This window comes from Dromaius novaehollandiae, chromosome 2 (genome assembly GCF_036370855.1).
Source record: "Dromaius novaehollandiae isolate bDroNov1 chromosome 2, bDroNov1.hap1, whole genome shotgun sequence".
NCBI lineage: Eukaryota > Metazoa > Chordata > Aves > Casuariiformes > Dromaiidae > Dromaius > Dromaius novaehollandiae.
In genome coordinates, this window is record NC_088099.1 from 29,129,273 (window position 1) to 29,144,841 (window position 15,569).

The following is a 15,569-nucleotide window of genomic DNA, read 5'->3' on the forward strand; positions in this document are numbered from 1 at the left end:
CTGCAGACAATACTTACAGAGGCAAAAATGGAAACAGTCAAAAAATTCTCCTTAACAAGAAAGGGCAAAAGAAGAGAGAAAAAGGTTTCAGGGAAATATTTTCAGTAAGTCCCAGTGCAATACTTCACTACAGACAACTGCGTTATGGGGCTTAATGCCACAGGGTAGTATGACATCTCAGTGAGTTTAATAAGAGTCCAGAAAAGGTTAGATCTTTATTTAAATGATGGGAACATTCAGAATGACAAGTTCCATTTTAATCACCAACTAATGTACTCTTCTAAGGTAAGCCCTCACACTTTAGGACTTACCTTCCAGTAGTTATCAGTTAGTCTAGGAGGAAATGTCTTTGGTGGGAGGGGAGGATTATTGCATATTGCCTAGATTAAATATTCCACAGTTGCATCTAACACCTTGGACTCTGGTGCTCGCAAGTATTGGGAGGGAATGCAATGAACAGACCAGTTTTCCTTTCATTTTAACAATTCTGACAGCTACTCACCAGCTGACCATTTTCCATAGCTCTTCCCTTATGTAGTCTACATTTTCACCATCAGTAACTGTATGAAGATGCCTCTTACATGCTATACTCCTACTTACATGGTAATAGAATGTGAAGAATATTCAAGCAATAAACACCAAAAGCTATGTCAAATAAAGATGGAAGGGATAAAAATCCCTGTGAATATTTAATATGAGAAATACAGAACATACTGTTAATACAGTGTAGCTTTTCCATTAAATATTTAAGATATCCCTTCTATACTAAATCTGTATTTTAACAAATATCTGTTCTGTTTATAAATTTGTAACACATTTTATGAGCATTGCATACTGCCGGTAGAAACTGCCTCAATAAAAAAACCTTAATCTTTACGTATTCATCCTCTTGATCAAACATTTCCATTTCCTATCAAGATGCATTTGTGTTATATCTTAGTTTTGTAGGGCATCTTACATGTGCCTCATTCTTTCAAAACAGTGGACAAGTCTGTAAGAAAGTCCTGCTGGGAAGGAATGCTGCTCAGCTGCACATTATCTCAGTAATGACATCCATGCAGTGCTCCCTTTTATTTTTATTTATTTATTTATCTTTTTTACTTTTTCCATTTACATTTAATGAAAGTCTAGATTATGTGGGGGGAACAGAAGCAGCTGAATAATGAATTAAAATAGGCTATAGGCATACAGCATCTATATAGTACAGCCACATGCTTCCACAGAGTTTTGGCCTTTTTTAAGGTGTGTTTCAGATTATTCCCCTTTCCTACTCATTAAAATACATATGGAATAGTAGTTGCAGAAGGCTATGTAGCATGGGCTGATACAGGCAGAACTGGTGTCCCAATGCTCCTCAAAACACAAGTGCCAAAAGGAAATGTCAGGTTTGCATCTGATATAAAATATTGAAGTTGATTCAGTTATACTGTCTTAGACCAATGGGATGTGCTCACACCTTAGTTCTGCCAAAACAATTAAGTGTATTGCCTTAACACTAAGATCTCCTAAACCGAGTGCTTAACTTTGCACAGTTTTCTAAGCTAGTGTTATTGGTTCCTTTTTGGTGTGAAAATTAGGAAACAACTTTAATTACCTGACAATGTTACTATCTTTTCCTATTGGACCCGTTCTTCATTAATTGTTACTCAAAATCCTGCTCCTCCTCCTCATCAATGCATGACTGTCTCATTTACTGTGCACAGTTTGCACTCTGCTCTGAAGACAGAATTATTCATATCTTCCTGGGCTTTGTTGCAGCATGTGATATCAGTATTTCACATATGTTTAACTTACTCCCACAGTGCTTCTGGTGGGATGCATTAGCAGTAGAGATGGTTATACATAGAGAACGGAGACACAGAGAGCGTATGGTCAAAACTGCCCACTAATTCAGGATGGAAGATTTCAAATACATAAGGTTTATCATTTTATAGTGCATCATATTTTTAACAGCACTTTGGATGCTCAAAAAAGAGCTTCTTTTCGTTTCAGATAGGATTGTGCATGCTAAATGCTCCTGGAAGCCCAGTCCCAGGCTTTCAAGCTGGGTACCACAGAATGCAAATGATGTTCTCTGAAAAGTTTGGTTCATGTGGCTCTCTAGGATCACAGAGGGATTTTGTGGCAGAAAAAAGTCTGGACTGAGACGCCAGGAGGGGACCTGGCTTTCTCTGTCCACCATGCCCTGCCCTGTTTGCTACCCATGTTCCAGCTGATACAACAAACAAGTTGCAGAGAACAGTTTAATTTGTTCCACTGTTCTGATTCAGTCCAGAAGCAAATTCAGGCTGCGCGCTCAATGCGAACCCATCTGGCTATCTTTTAGATAACACATTTTGGCCATAACAGGCTATGGATGCACAAGAATCCAATTAAAACTGTTTGGACAGCTTTAGTTCTGGCAGTTCTGAATGTTCTTGATGTTTGGTTTGTCTAAAGATGGTAACCTTTGCACATAGTCTTCCAGATTTTTTTTTGAAGAAAGGTGATAAAAATTAATCCCATCATTTAGCATCAAATAGCCATGTGATTCATTCGGGTTGGCTGAAGTATCTATATTCACAAGGGAAACTTCCAACACTTGAGCCAGCCAAGTACCTGATAACAGTATTAAGTGGACCGGCTTTAAGTGGTTTTGTGGACCAGCAGTAGAAGAGGATGAGACGAGTGAGGTTCTTGGTTGATGCACGTATCCAGGGAATGGCAGAAGACATGGATTTGGGAGTCCATTGCGGGGTCTGGATGCCCATCTGGCCTCCTTGGGGACCAGCAATGGGAGCAAAGCCACTGAAAGCAGAGGGCAAAGAAGCCATCTGTTCTTTACCCTGTGGCCTATCACAATCTAGTTATTACAGGAAAGCATCAGGTTAAGCCCATCAACCACTGGTAGCTCCTGAGTGTGGGTACACTCAGCTGCTCTGTGCACGTGCACTCCAGTCAGCGAGGTCCTGCAGAGGTGAGAGATTGTAGCTTCTTGTGTGAGGTTGGTCCCTGGAGAGATTTTTTTTCAGCTATTCAGCTTGGATGAGGACTTAATGAGCATATGCAACCCACAGTGTTTTTTTCATATTCCTGTACTCAGGACAAGTTTGGAATGGGGATGGTGAAAAGCATGTCCTTGACCCAAGGTCTTGGTTATAATAGAATTCTCAGCCCCTACCGCAAAGCAAGGATAGTGCAGAGCTTTTGCGTTTCAAAGGAGAGATACATGTCTTTGCCCAACCTCATTCTGAGAAAAAAAATCAATGGGCAGTGACCATCTGCTACAGAAAACTTTAATGAAAATAGTTAACACTTTCCTGTATTCTTAGAAACAGAAAGCCGTGTCTTCTCACAGCAAATACCAAGCCTTTCAGTAAACAGTAATGTCTCCAAAGCCATCTATAATTAAAATAATCTCTGTAGTCCAAAATAGTCATTTCAAATAATAACATTTTCCAAGTATTTTAAAATGATTAAATAATGAAGCACAAGCAGAAATCTAGAAAGAGTAATCAAATAATCATTAATGACTTGATATGTAATCTTGAACCTGTGAACAAGTGACTGTATGCTGTTCTGTGGTGAGAGGCCAACACCTTCCAGGAGCATAGCCTTAAAGTTATAATCTAAATCCTTTCTTTCTGATATTTTATTTTTTACTTTTTTTTGTTACAAGTGGCTCTGTGACCAACAGTATGAAGGAAGTCAGATTTCCTATAGATTTGCATCTTCAGATTTAGCTGTAAAGAAGACGTGACATAAGGCATGAACAGATGTTGACTTGCCTGTGTAAGGTACTAATAGGATCCCTCTTCCCTTTTTGGTCACCTATTTTCATGAAAATTTACAGAATCTCTCTGTGAGACCTATATCAGATTTTGTTGGAAAAGGTCTGTAAGTTCAAAAGCTTGCAGGGAGGGCAAATTGACATGATATGGTCATATAAACTTTTCTTTTTTTAAGGAAGTGGAGCTGAAAAGGTGTATGTGTATATAATCACTGTATGTACAAAGGCAGATCTGCAGAAAGCACATACAAGCGGAGCACAGCTGAAACAGCTGGAGCCATGCTAGCTGACATGAGTTGAAGATTTTGCCCGTGTTATATATTCTAGCCTTTCATTTGTATAGCGTGTTGAGAGTCTGAATGGTTTGCATTTCTTAAAGTAATGCATCACTTGAAACAGATTTCTAGGATATAATTGCTGTAGCTACTGCATGTATTTATTATCTTTGCACAATAACTGGCTCCAAAGCTTAATAGAATGGTATATCATTTTTTGCACAATAGTGGTGTCTTTTTAGATTATTCACATTAGTTATTTGACAGATACAAATAACCATTACTTCGTATTTAAGAGAGTGACAAAAATGACTATTTGTTACATTCCTCCATTATCTAATATTCATAAAATGAATGTGATGTAAAATGACTTTCTGATGGATGGCTATCTAGGATGCGCTTAAATGTTTCACATTATTAACAGTGAGAACAGATATTGAAACTTGTTTACAAGTGTTCCCAGTCACCTAGGTTAGTAAACTTCAGTCCTAATCAGTGATCTCTTGTTCTGGGTTAGAAAATGTCCCAGCCTGGAACATATCACACTCCCGCACACCTCTGCCTTTTGCTATGTGCCTGCCAAACAACTCTCCATTCTGTTAAAATGTTGGCAACGGATTTGTGCTGTGACCCTCAGCACACAGCTGAGATCCCTCAGGAGGTCTCGCTTATCCTGGAGGTAAATTGATGTTGACATTTTTCTTCAGAGATGAAAACCTATTATATTAACATTCGTCATGTTTCCCACCCCAGCCAATACCCCACCATGAAAACATACCATTCATAGACTTGATTCATATAGATAGAATGGGCTGCAGGTGGGATTTATGTTCCTATTGTCGATTCCCATTGAGCTAAGGGGTATTTACATGTGTTAATAGACATTAGCCATACAAATTCCCAGTTCATCAACGGGAAAAAGGACTCTGAAAATTGTTAAATCTGATTTTCTGGAAGATTAAAAGCAAGCCGCACTTAATCATATGCTCCTTTTTTGTTTTTAAGAATGTTACTCTGATTATTCAAATATAATGACCCAAATATATTCAGTAATGCAAAACAATGAAGGAAAATCAAGTGTCCTTGATTCCCTGACATGTTCCTATGGAAATAACTGATTAAATCTTTCAGAGCAATGTATTTTCTCATCTTCCATTTTAATCATCACATTATAGATCACTACTGTTCAAATGCAGAAACAGAAGTTTAGTTTTAAATGCACATCCAGCTTACTTGCTTGATTTAATTTTTTTAACCCTACAAACAAGTTATCAGCTGATTCTATAACCTCAGACAATGGGCTTTTACTCTAACTGGCAACCAGGACCTCAAATCCTGGCAAACAATAACTGTTACATGCTTCATTGCCTGTATAACCTGTTCAAGGCCCAGCAGCCATGCTTTCAGCTGTAAGATGGGAATTCATCAATTGGAAATGAACAAGGTAGAGAAACTAGGCAAATGAACAAGGTAGAGGAACTGGTTGGTTCCAATTGGTCGGAAGATGGCTAGGAACTATCACCAACATGATGAAACTTCAATAAGATGAGCACAAAGCTGGTTTAGAAAGTTATGTTCAAACAGTAGTTGTCAATTGCTCCCTACCGAAGTCAGGGACATACAGATTTGGGGTTCTGTGAAAGCCTGTCATGGGTCCAATAACTTTCAATATTTTCATGAATAACTTAGATGTTTATTTTATTTGAAATGAACCCAAACTGAATGGGTTTACAGGTAAACTGGAGGTGCAGATTAGAATTTGAAATGATCTTGATAAATCTGAGATCCTTTCTCCAGGAGGAGATGCAACCCAATAAATACAAACACAAGGTAGGAATGATCCACTGTACAAGCAGATGATGGCCAGACAGCAAAAGATGTAGGTTAAGGGGGCTTTGTACCAAACGTTAGTCTGGAACAGCTACAACATGAAATGACCCTTAATGGAAGAAGCAAGTCCAGTCTCAGATATCGTCTGTAGGCCTCTATTGTTTGTTCTCTTAAACTGTAAAATTTGGGGGCAAAAATTCTCTTTTACTTTTTATTGTATCTGTACAACACGTATTACAATGGGGTTCTTATTAAAGCTAAGGCATTCTATCAGTGATGACAATGACGACATTGTTTACAGAGTCTGCAACCCCATCTGCCATTGGTAGGAGACCCAGGAGCTACGGAAGTTTGACCTGTAGGCATATAGGAGCCACAGAGCAGATGATCCACCTCTCCCTCAGCCCTTGCAGAACTCAGCCATCTGACACACAAGAGGGAGAATATAATTTGGCACGTTGTCAAAACTGCTGTTAGAGAGCCACACTTGCATGTTTTACTAAACAACACGAAGCAGGTAGTTTGACATTAAACTGCTTAGATTTTCTTCATCCTATGGACACAGTAAGAGACAGATAAAATGCAATGAAAAGGCCTGTATTGACTTTTCCTTGTTTGAAGCCACTTCACTCGTGCCTTGAGCTCTGCGTGTTGTCAGAGTCTAGAGTTCCTCCAACACTTCTCTTTGTGCCAGTACTCACTTTTCCCCACCTCTGGCCACTTATTTCCTTGCTGGCAGCTCCTATATCTGTGCCCAGACCATTCTCAGTCAGTTGAGCAATTAGCCAGGTTCAAGAAATGACTTGGGTTAAAATGAACTTTTTCAGAGCCCCTTGTGAAGGATCTGTCATAAGCTTTTGGAGGAACCAAATATATTGAGAGGGTCACCCTCACCCGCAGACTTACCAGCTCCTCCAAAGGTTTCTAAAAGATCTGTGAAGCAGCGCTTCCCTCTGTATCAATTCAGCCTATATGTCTAGTCTGTTTCTCACCACGGTGTCTGACAATTTGCTTGGTATAGCAGACATACAGGACTATGGTTTCCCAGAGCACTTTTTAAAAATTGGTATCTTATTTACCACCTCCATTTCCTTTTGTGTGACTGACTGAAAGCATAGGTTACACATCACAGTTGGTAGTTCAGCAGTCTTGTAATTGAGTCTCCTTTGGAGTTCAGCTGGCCCTGGCGATTTGTTGCTATTCATTTTATCAGCTTGTTCTAAAACCTCCTCTACTGACAGTTCAATCTAAGGCAGTTTCTCACTCATCTCCAGTAACAAAATGTTCTGGAGTGGGAAGCTTCCCAAGCTCCTCTTTAGTGAACATTAGCACGAAGGATTCATTTGCCTTTTCTGGTGCGATACTGTCGTCTCTAAGTGCTTCCATCACACCGTGGTCATCTATTGGCCCTGTGCGCTCACTAGCAAGCATCTTTTGCCTGCTGTAGTTGAAAAAGGCTTTATTATTGTTTTTTATGCCTTTTAGTATATTATTCCTCAAAGTCTGGTTTGGCTTGCTTTATTATGGTTTTGCATCTGATTTGCAGAACCTGTGCTCTTCCTAATTTCCCTAATCTGGACATAAACTATACTTCTTACGGCTGTGTTTGACAACCTTCTGTACTAAGCTGCTTAACCTGTGCCTGTTTTATTTTCTTTTTTTTCTAAAATATTTTCTAACAACTGGTAATAAATGCATTTACTACGACTCCTTGGTAAGGTTGCTTTTAGATAACCTCCACGCCACCTGCAAGCATTTCTTCCTCTTGGCTGTTGCTTTTAATTTCCTTTTAACAAGCCACACATCCATATGTCACTGGTCCCTACGTGAACTATGAACACTGATTTCTCTTGAGCACCCAGATGCTTTACAGACTCTTATCGCTGCAGCTGGTGGGCATGACCAAAATGCTCCACTGGCTCCAAGAGCCCTACGGGCTTGATAATTGACTCATCTGCTATATAGACTAAATATGGACATCACCACATTCCTGCTGGACTCCTTCCTTCACTCTCCTCTACATATAGTCTTTGTGGATGGATATGGGGAGAAAGGAGGAGACTCTCTGTTTCTTGTTTACCTACCCTATTTTATTTCATCTGATAGGGGCTCTGCGGTGGGAAGGGGCCCCCTCCTTTTGCAGAGTTAGAGACCTTCTCCATCATCTTGGCTCACTCAGCTTGAGCAAGGGAAATGACTGAGGGCATTTTAAAACACAGTACTGAGTTCTCCACAGCTGGTACTCCTCCTTGGGAGCACACCAAAACTCAGCACATGAATATACTGCAACATAGCACTAAGTACTGAAAAAGACCTATGCCATTATAAAGTATATGATCAAATTGAGTAATTATCTCTTCTTGGCCTTTAGTTTTTGACTCCTGTAAATCCCTCTTTTATGATTCCTGCTCACTCAATATTAATCTTCAAAATGCAATGGCTCATCTCTTAATAGGCACTTGACTGGATTCACCCTTGTGTTCAGAAATGTTCAGTGGCTTCCTGTACATTTCACAATCCAATACAAAATCTGATCACCACTCTTAATGACTTTGTGATTTATTGACCTGTCCATCTTTCCTAACTTCATCTCTTTGAGCTTTATTTATTCCTTTCGTACAGCGAACGGGAAATAAACAGCACATATCTTTACAACCAAATAAATGCATGATGATGATAGAACAACAAAACCATCATTAAGAAAAGTCCCTCCTACAAGGTACTCACATTCACTACTTTTTCTGCAGCTTGCATAACCAGGCCTACTAAACACTAAGCAATTATCCCTGCTAGGGATTCTCCCTAATGCCATTATCCCTAATGGCACTAGCAAAGATTTTGCTTCATATGCAGCCATCATTGATTGTATAATCACACACGCATTCATGCAAAACGTCTCCTGCACGTACTGTACTGTAGGGAAGAGGGTCTTGGTGTAAATTAATGGAATTTGAAAAGCTCTCAGCATAGAATTTATCAAAATTTGTTCACTCATTATTATAGTTTTCCACAAAACAAAATATTCCTTTTTTCCTGGAAAGAACTGCACTTTCTAGCTGTGATTCCAAGCTACATTCCAAATATTCCCCTGAGACTCAAAGACCTAAATCAGCTCTGAATCCACCAGCCCCACAAAGTCACTCTATCCATTCAGGAAACCATGTTTGTTTAAAAAGATCCTTCCTTGGGTGACAGGGTGGAATGGTGTCTATACTCATCCCTGCTCTGACTATTTATGTACATGTCAAGGAGAAAAGGTATTAAAAAAAGGGTAAATTCTACATATGTCCCCAGTAACCCCCAGCTTTCACAACATAGCAGGCACCAAAAACAAATGGCTGAGACTCGATAAGCCATGGAGCTACTCACTGAACTGGCCTCACAGTGAACATTAGATGAGGCAACCCCAAAGTCTGAGGAAGAGGGATCTGTGTCCTGAGAATGACCGGAGGATCCTGGGGGACAAGCAAGGCCAGGTAAGCTCCAGTGAGCTCCTGCAGGTGAGAGGGCTATCATATCCTCCGTGTGAATATGGCAAGGCCAAGTGGAGGGCTCTCCTCGAGGCTCACACACCCATATCATGGCCTCAGAGGGCCAAAACTGGAGTGAAAGGGTTACTCCTGTTAAATGCTCTTCTATCAAAATTGCTTGTGTCAGCCTCTTAATTGCTCAGGGCAGAGTATTGATGTAGGCAGCTTAAAAACAGACAACAAGCCAAGAAAAACAGCAACTATTCCTTTCTTTTAAAAACAATCTCTGGCTATTTGACAAATTTTGAAACTGTTGAAACCACTCCTATACTGAACAGAAGTTACTTGGCCTTGATCGTTGGATCAAGCAGAGATGCACTTAACCCTTGAGATCCTCACTTGCCAAAGTCCTGTGCTAAGTATACCATCCTCACCGCCTTCTCCCCATGCTGCTGTTGTGTATACCACACTTTGCTGGAGACACTAAAATCGGCAGGGTAGCAAGGAAAGCGAGGATGGTCACAAAATAGTCCAGGTGGCTTGGAGTGCAGGGACTCAACAAAAAAGGCTTGTAACATCCAGAAGCAGCAAATACTGATGACACTTAGAAAATAGAGGTCTGTAGCTTGGGAAGTGGGTCTTCCAAGCAATCCGGATTGCCTACTGGTTAAGCAAAAAAGGCCTATTGCAGTCTGGGTATATCTTAAAAACACCCCAGTAACCAGGCACATCCATATGCAGCACTGCTGAACTCTAACTAAGAATACGAAGTGTAGTTCTCATATTCAAATCACTAGAAGCATTTTGAAAAATCAGAAAGCATACAAAGAAAAGAGCAATTCAACAGCTAAGAAGCTATCCTCTGATGAAAGACTTGGAGTTCAATCTTTTTAGCTCATCAGAAAGAAGACTGAGGGATGATTTCACAGACAGCAGATAAGCACCCTAACAGAGGAAAAATCTTGGGTATTAAAGAGCTGTTTTAACCTCATGAAGGAAGGGATAACAAGTATCAAACACTGGAGGGTGAATTCAGGTCCATTCAAATGGGAGATGTGGCACACTTTTTTAGCATGAGGGTTGAGCACTGGGGGAAAACTGCCACAGAAAGTTATGGATTTCTTCATTCTCAATTATTCCAATTATTCCAATGACTTATTAAAGCCTTTCTGAACAATATGCTTCAGGCAAACATGAACATCCTGTGCTTCATACAGAGATAAGTATGTTAAGCAGAGGGGCAAAGGAAGCAAGATATCAGAGTAGCCGGTCCTGGCCTTAGACACAACAGCCAAGACTATTCCCCCCATGCCCTTAGGGGTCCTGGTTGCCACCTCAGAGGAAGAAGACAGGTGTTTCCAGAGAGCAAGTCAGATCCTGGTGCCTGTTTCTCTCCTGTGCAGGGGGTGTCTGATAACTCTGCTCCTGGACTTACGTCAGTGCTTCGCAATCTTTGACAGCCAGTGAGGCTCCAGGATTTTGGCCTTTCATTACCTTTGAAAGAGAGTGCTGTGAAAAGCATTTGGCTTGTCTATGATAGAGGATGCTCTTCTTTTTGTTCACATTTTGTTTTTTGCACACGTGATTCTTCAGCTAGCCTCTTCTTCCAATATATCTGGTCAGCAGCCACTGAATTATTGGCTTATGGGTTTTGCTTCCTGTTTTCTTTTAAATGTCTGTTTTGTATCTGTACCTTGCTCTGTAAAACTAGCATTACTCTGTGTTGCTTTTACTGATGTTTACTTGATTACCCTTTAAAACTCCACTAACCACAAAACCATGTCAAAATTAGTGTCCACACACTGCTCACTACTATTGGATGCACTTGATAAACATTAACCAGTGGCACCAGGTTTGCTGCATACATAAACATATTAGCCTATAAAGTTATTCATATCAAAGAGCATTTCTGCTGTCAGTTGAAATCCTGTCATCTTTACTCTTGAAAGATTTTGCTTGGCTCAAGATGTAGTTGTTTCTGTCATTTCCTCACTGGGCACAGCACAAAGGCTTTATTGACTATTCTTGCTTGAGTAAAGGAAGATACCAAGAATGGTTTTGCTTATCTCAGGCTCCAGTGCATGAAAGACTTGCATTGATACCACTTTCAGCACAGTGGAAGCCAGGCCTGCTGAGAGCCTGGGTTAGTCATATTAATTTTTAATTCTTTATTTTTCCACCTAATACATTTACAAAAACAGTTCTTCATATACACATTTTCTATCTTTCTACTTCCACCCTTGGGCAGCCTGTGTCCACAAACCCGGGTTCTGCTCTACTAGGGCAAACACACCCAAACAAGCCTGCCATCGTGTGAACTGGGAACTGCCACCAGGAACAGAAATTTTCACTTCCATAATGCTAAGCACACTGAGCCCGTTTCTCATTGTGCTGAGGGGAGCAATCTGGCAAAAGGAGTGCCAGAGCTGTGAGCAAGGCAGTGGCCTTCCCACATGTGAGCTCTGGCCTGAGGTCCCTGTGGAGGCACCTTTACACTTACTGCAAGCCAGCTTGGATATCCCCGTGCACTGTTTCACAGCAGACCCACATTAGGGACAACCCTAGTTACAGATCTGTGCTGTCTATCACCCAGGTGTTGTCCCATACAACTTCCTTATCCATACATAAAATCTCCTGACTCAAGCTCAGTGGCATTTCCAAGCCAGGCTGGCTGGTCTGCCTGGAATGTCTGCTTCCCATTGAGCTGGTGGGTTAAAACCATCTGCAGTGTGCTAGTGTTCCAGCATCTGCGCAAGGATGGGTACGATTCATCCCCTGCTGAAGGGAGGAGGGAGGGGGGAAGCTCAGCTTACAACACCAGGAGCAATACGGGGTATATCCTGGCAGTCTAGTCATTTGCTTACTGGGATGCAGCCACAGTGAAAATATTGTAATTGGAGCTGGAAATCATTGGTCTGAGCTCAGAAGGTGAGGGCAGATATGACAGGTCACAGGAAGGCCAATGTGGCTAGTAGCAGATGCCAAAGGAAGAAGAAAAGTTGAGGAGCAACATAGAGTAGTACTTCCCCACTAGACACACTCAGCTCCAGATATTGGCAGCTCGGAGGGCACCTAGGGATGAGGTGCAGCCTTCATATCTAACAGCCTTTGCTGGAATATCTTCCCAGTAATCTTATTTGCAATACATATAACTTCAGCTGCAAAACATCCTGTGGTAAGAGTTCCTCTGTGTAACTGGATGCTGTGTGAGAAGCATCTTCTTCCCCTGTTTGTTTTGAATTACGTCTATTTGCTTTGAATTGGTGCAGTCCCGCATTTCCTTTGGCATGACCTTGGCACCCCCACTTCACAGAGGGCTCTTTGATTTCTCACTCTCCCAATCTGAAACCTAATTTGCCCTTTCAGATCCAGGTCACAACCATGCTGAGGGTTTGGCTTACCATTTAGAGAGTGATAAAGAGCAAAGGTCCCCATCAGACGGGGCTGCAAAGGGCATTGCAAAGGACATGCACCGCTACACCAAGTGTGCTCCCACGGCAACTTTTGTCTCTGGGACTTCAATGGTGCTGGTACATTGAGGTCCAGGCCATGCCCATACTGAGCCTCAGCCTTTGGGTTCGGGTTATGGTTAGGGTTAGGGTTCAGAAAGTGATACAGTGCAGAGCCCCGTGTGGAGTAGGGCTGCAAAGGGCATGCCAAAGGACATGCACCACTACACCAAGCATGCTCCCACGGCAACTTTTGTCTCTGGGCCTTCAATGGGGTTGGTAGGTTGAGGTACAGGCCACGCCCATGCCGAGCCTTAGCATTAGGGTTAGGGTTCGGAAAGTGATGAAGCGTAGAGCCCTGTGTGGAGTGGGGCTGCAAAGTGCATTCGAAAGGACGGGCACTGCTACACCAAGTGTACTCCCAAGGAAGCTTTTGTCTCTAGGCCTTCAATGCGGTCGGTAGGTGGAGGTCCAGGTGACGCCCATGCTGAGCGTTAGGGTTAGGGTTAGAGTGAGGGTTAGGGTTAGGGTTAGGGTTTGGTAAGTGAAGCGTATGGCTCCGTGCTCAGAAGGGCTGCAAAGCGCATGCCAAAGGACATGCAACGACACACCAAGTGTCCTCCCACAGCAGCTTTTGTCTCTGGGCTTTCAATGGGGTTGGTAGGTTGAGGTCCACGCCAAGCCCATACAGAGTGTGAGAGTTAGGGTAAGGGTTACGGTTCGGAAAGTGATGAAGCGTAGAGTGCCATGTGGAGTGGGGCTGCAAAGGACATGCCAAAGGACATGCACTGCTACACCAAGTGTGCTCCCACGGCAACATTTGTCTCTGCACCTTCAATGGGTTTGGGAGGTTGAAGTCCAGGCCACGACCATATGGAGCGTTTGGGTTAGGGTTAGGGATAGGTTTAAGGTTAGGGTTCGGAAAGCGATACAGCGTAAGGCCCTGTGTGGCATGGGGCTGCAAAGGGCATGCCAAAGGACATGCACCGCTACACCAAGTGTGCTCCCACAGCAACTTTTTTCTCTGGGCCTTCAATGGGATTGGTAGGTGGAGACCCAAGCCATGCCCATGCTGAGTGTTAGGGTTAGGGTTCAGAAAGTGATGAAGCATAGAGCCCTGCATGGAGTAGGGCTGCAAAGGGCATGCTGAAGGACATGCAACGATACACCAGGTGTGCTCCAACGGCAACTATTGTCTCTGCGCCTTCAGTGGAGTTGGTAGGTGGAGGTCCATGCCACACCCATACAAAGCATCAAGGTTAGGGTTAGGGTTCGGAAAGTGGTGAAGCGTAGAGTGCCATGTAGAGTGGGGCTGCAAAGGACATGACAAAGGACATGCACCGCTACACCAAGTGTCCTCCCACGGCAACTTTTCTCTCTTGGCCTTCAATGGCGTTGGTAGGTGGAGGTCCAGGCCACACCCATACGAAGCATCAGGGTTAGGGTTAGGGTTCGGAAAGTGGTGAAGTGTAAAGCCCCACGTGGAGTGGGGCTGCAAAGGGCATGCCAAAGGACATGCACCGCTACACCAAGTGTGCTCCCACAGCAGCTTTTGTCTCTGGGCCTTCAATGGGGTTGGTAGGTTGAGGTCTGGACCACCCCATGCTGAGCGTTAGGGTTACGGTTAGGTTTAGGGTCAGGGTTCGGAAAGTGATACAGCGTAGGGCCCCACGTGGAGTGGGGCTGAAAAGGACATGCTAACGGATATGCACCACTACACCAAGTGTGCTCCCATGGCAACTTTTGTTTCTGCACCTTCAATGGGTTTGGGAGGTGGAGGCCCAGGCCACGTCCATGCTGAGCATTAGGGTTAGCGTTAGGGTTAGGGTTAGGGTTAGGGTTGGGGTTCGGAAAGTGATAGGGCATGCCAAAGGACATGCATTGTTACACCAGGTGTCCTCCCAAGGCAACTTTTGTCTCTGGGACTTCAATGGGGTCGGTAGGTGGAGGTCCAGGCCACGCCCATGCTGAGAGTTATGGTTAGGGATAGGGTTAGGGTTAGGGTTCGGAAAGTGATAGAGCGTAGTGCCCTGCGCGGCATGGGGCTGCAAAGGCCATGCCAAAGGACATGCAACCACACACCAAGTGTCCTCCCAAGGCAACTTTTCTCTATGGGCCTTCAATGGGGTCAGTAGGTTGAGGTCCAGGCCACGTCCATGCTGAGCGTCAGGGTTAGGGTTAGGGTTACGGTTAGGGTTAGGGTTCGGAAAGTGATACAGCGTAGGTCCTCGTGTGGAGGCGGGCTGCAAAGGGCAGGCCAAAGGACATGCACCGCTGCACCAAGCGTGCTCCCACAGCAACGTTTGTTTCTCCGCTTTCAATGGGGTTGGTAGGTGGAGGTCCAGGCCACACCCATGCTCAGTGTCAGGGTTAGGCTTCGGAAAGTGATACAGCGTAGAGTCCCGTATTCACTGGGGCTGCAAAGGGCATGCCAAAGGACACGCACCGCTGCACCAAGTGTGCTCCCATGGCAGCTTTTGTCTCTGGGCCTTCAATGCAGTCGGTAGGTGGAGGTCCACACCACAGCCATGTTGAGCGTCAGGGTTAGGGTTAGAGTTAGGGTTAGGGCTCGGAAAGTGATAAAGCGTAGAGCTCCGCGTGGAGTGGGGCTGCAAAGGGCATGCCAAAGGACATGCAACGACACACCAAGTGTCCTCCCATGGTAACTTTTCTCTCTTGGCCTTCAGTGGCGTTGGTAGGTGGAGGTCCAGGCCATGCCCATACGGAGCATTAGGGTTAGAGTTAGGGTTAGGGTTAAGTTTCAGAAAGTCATGAA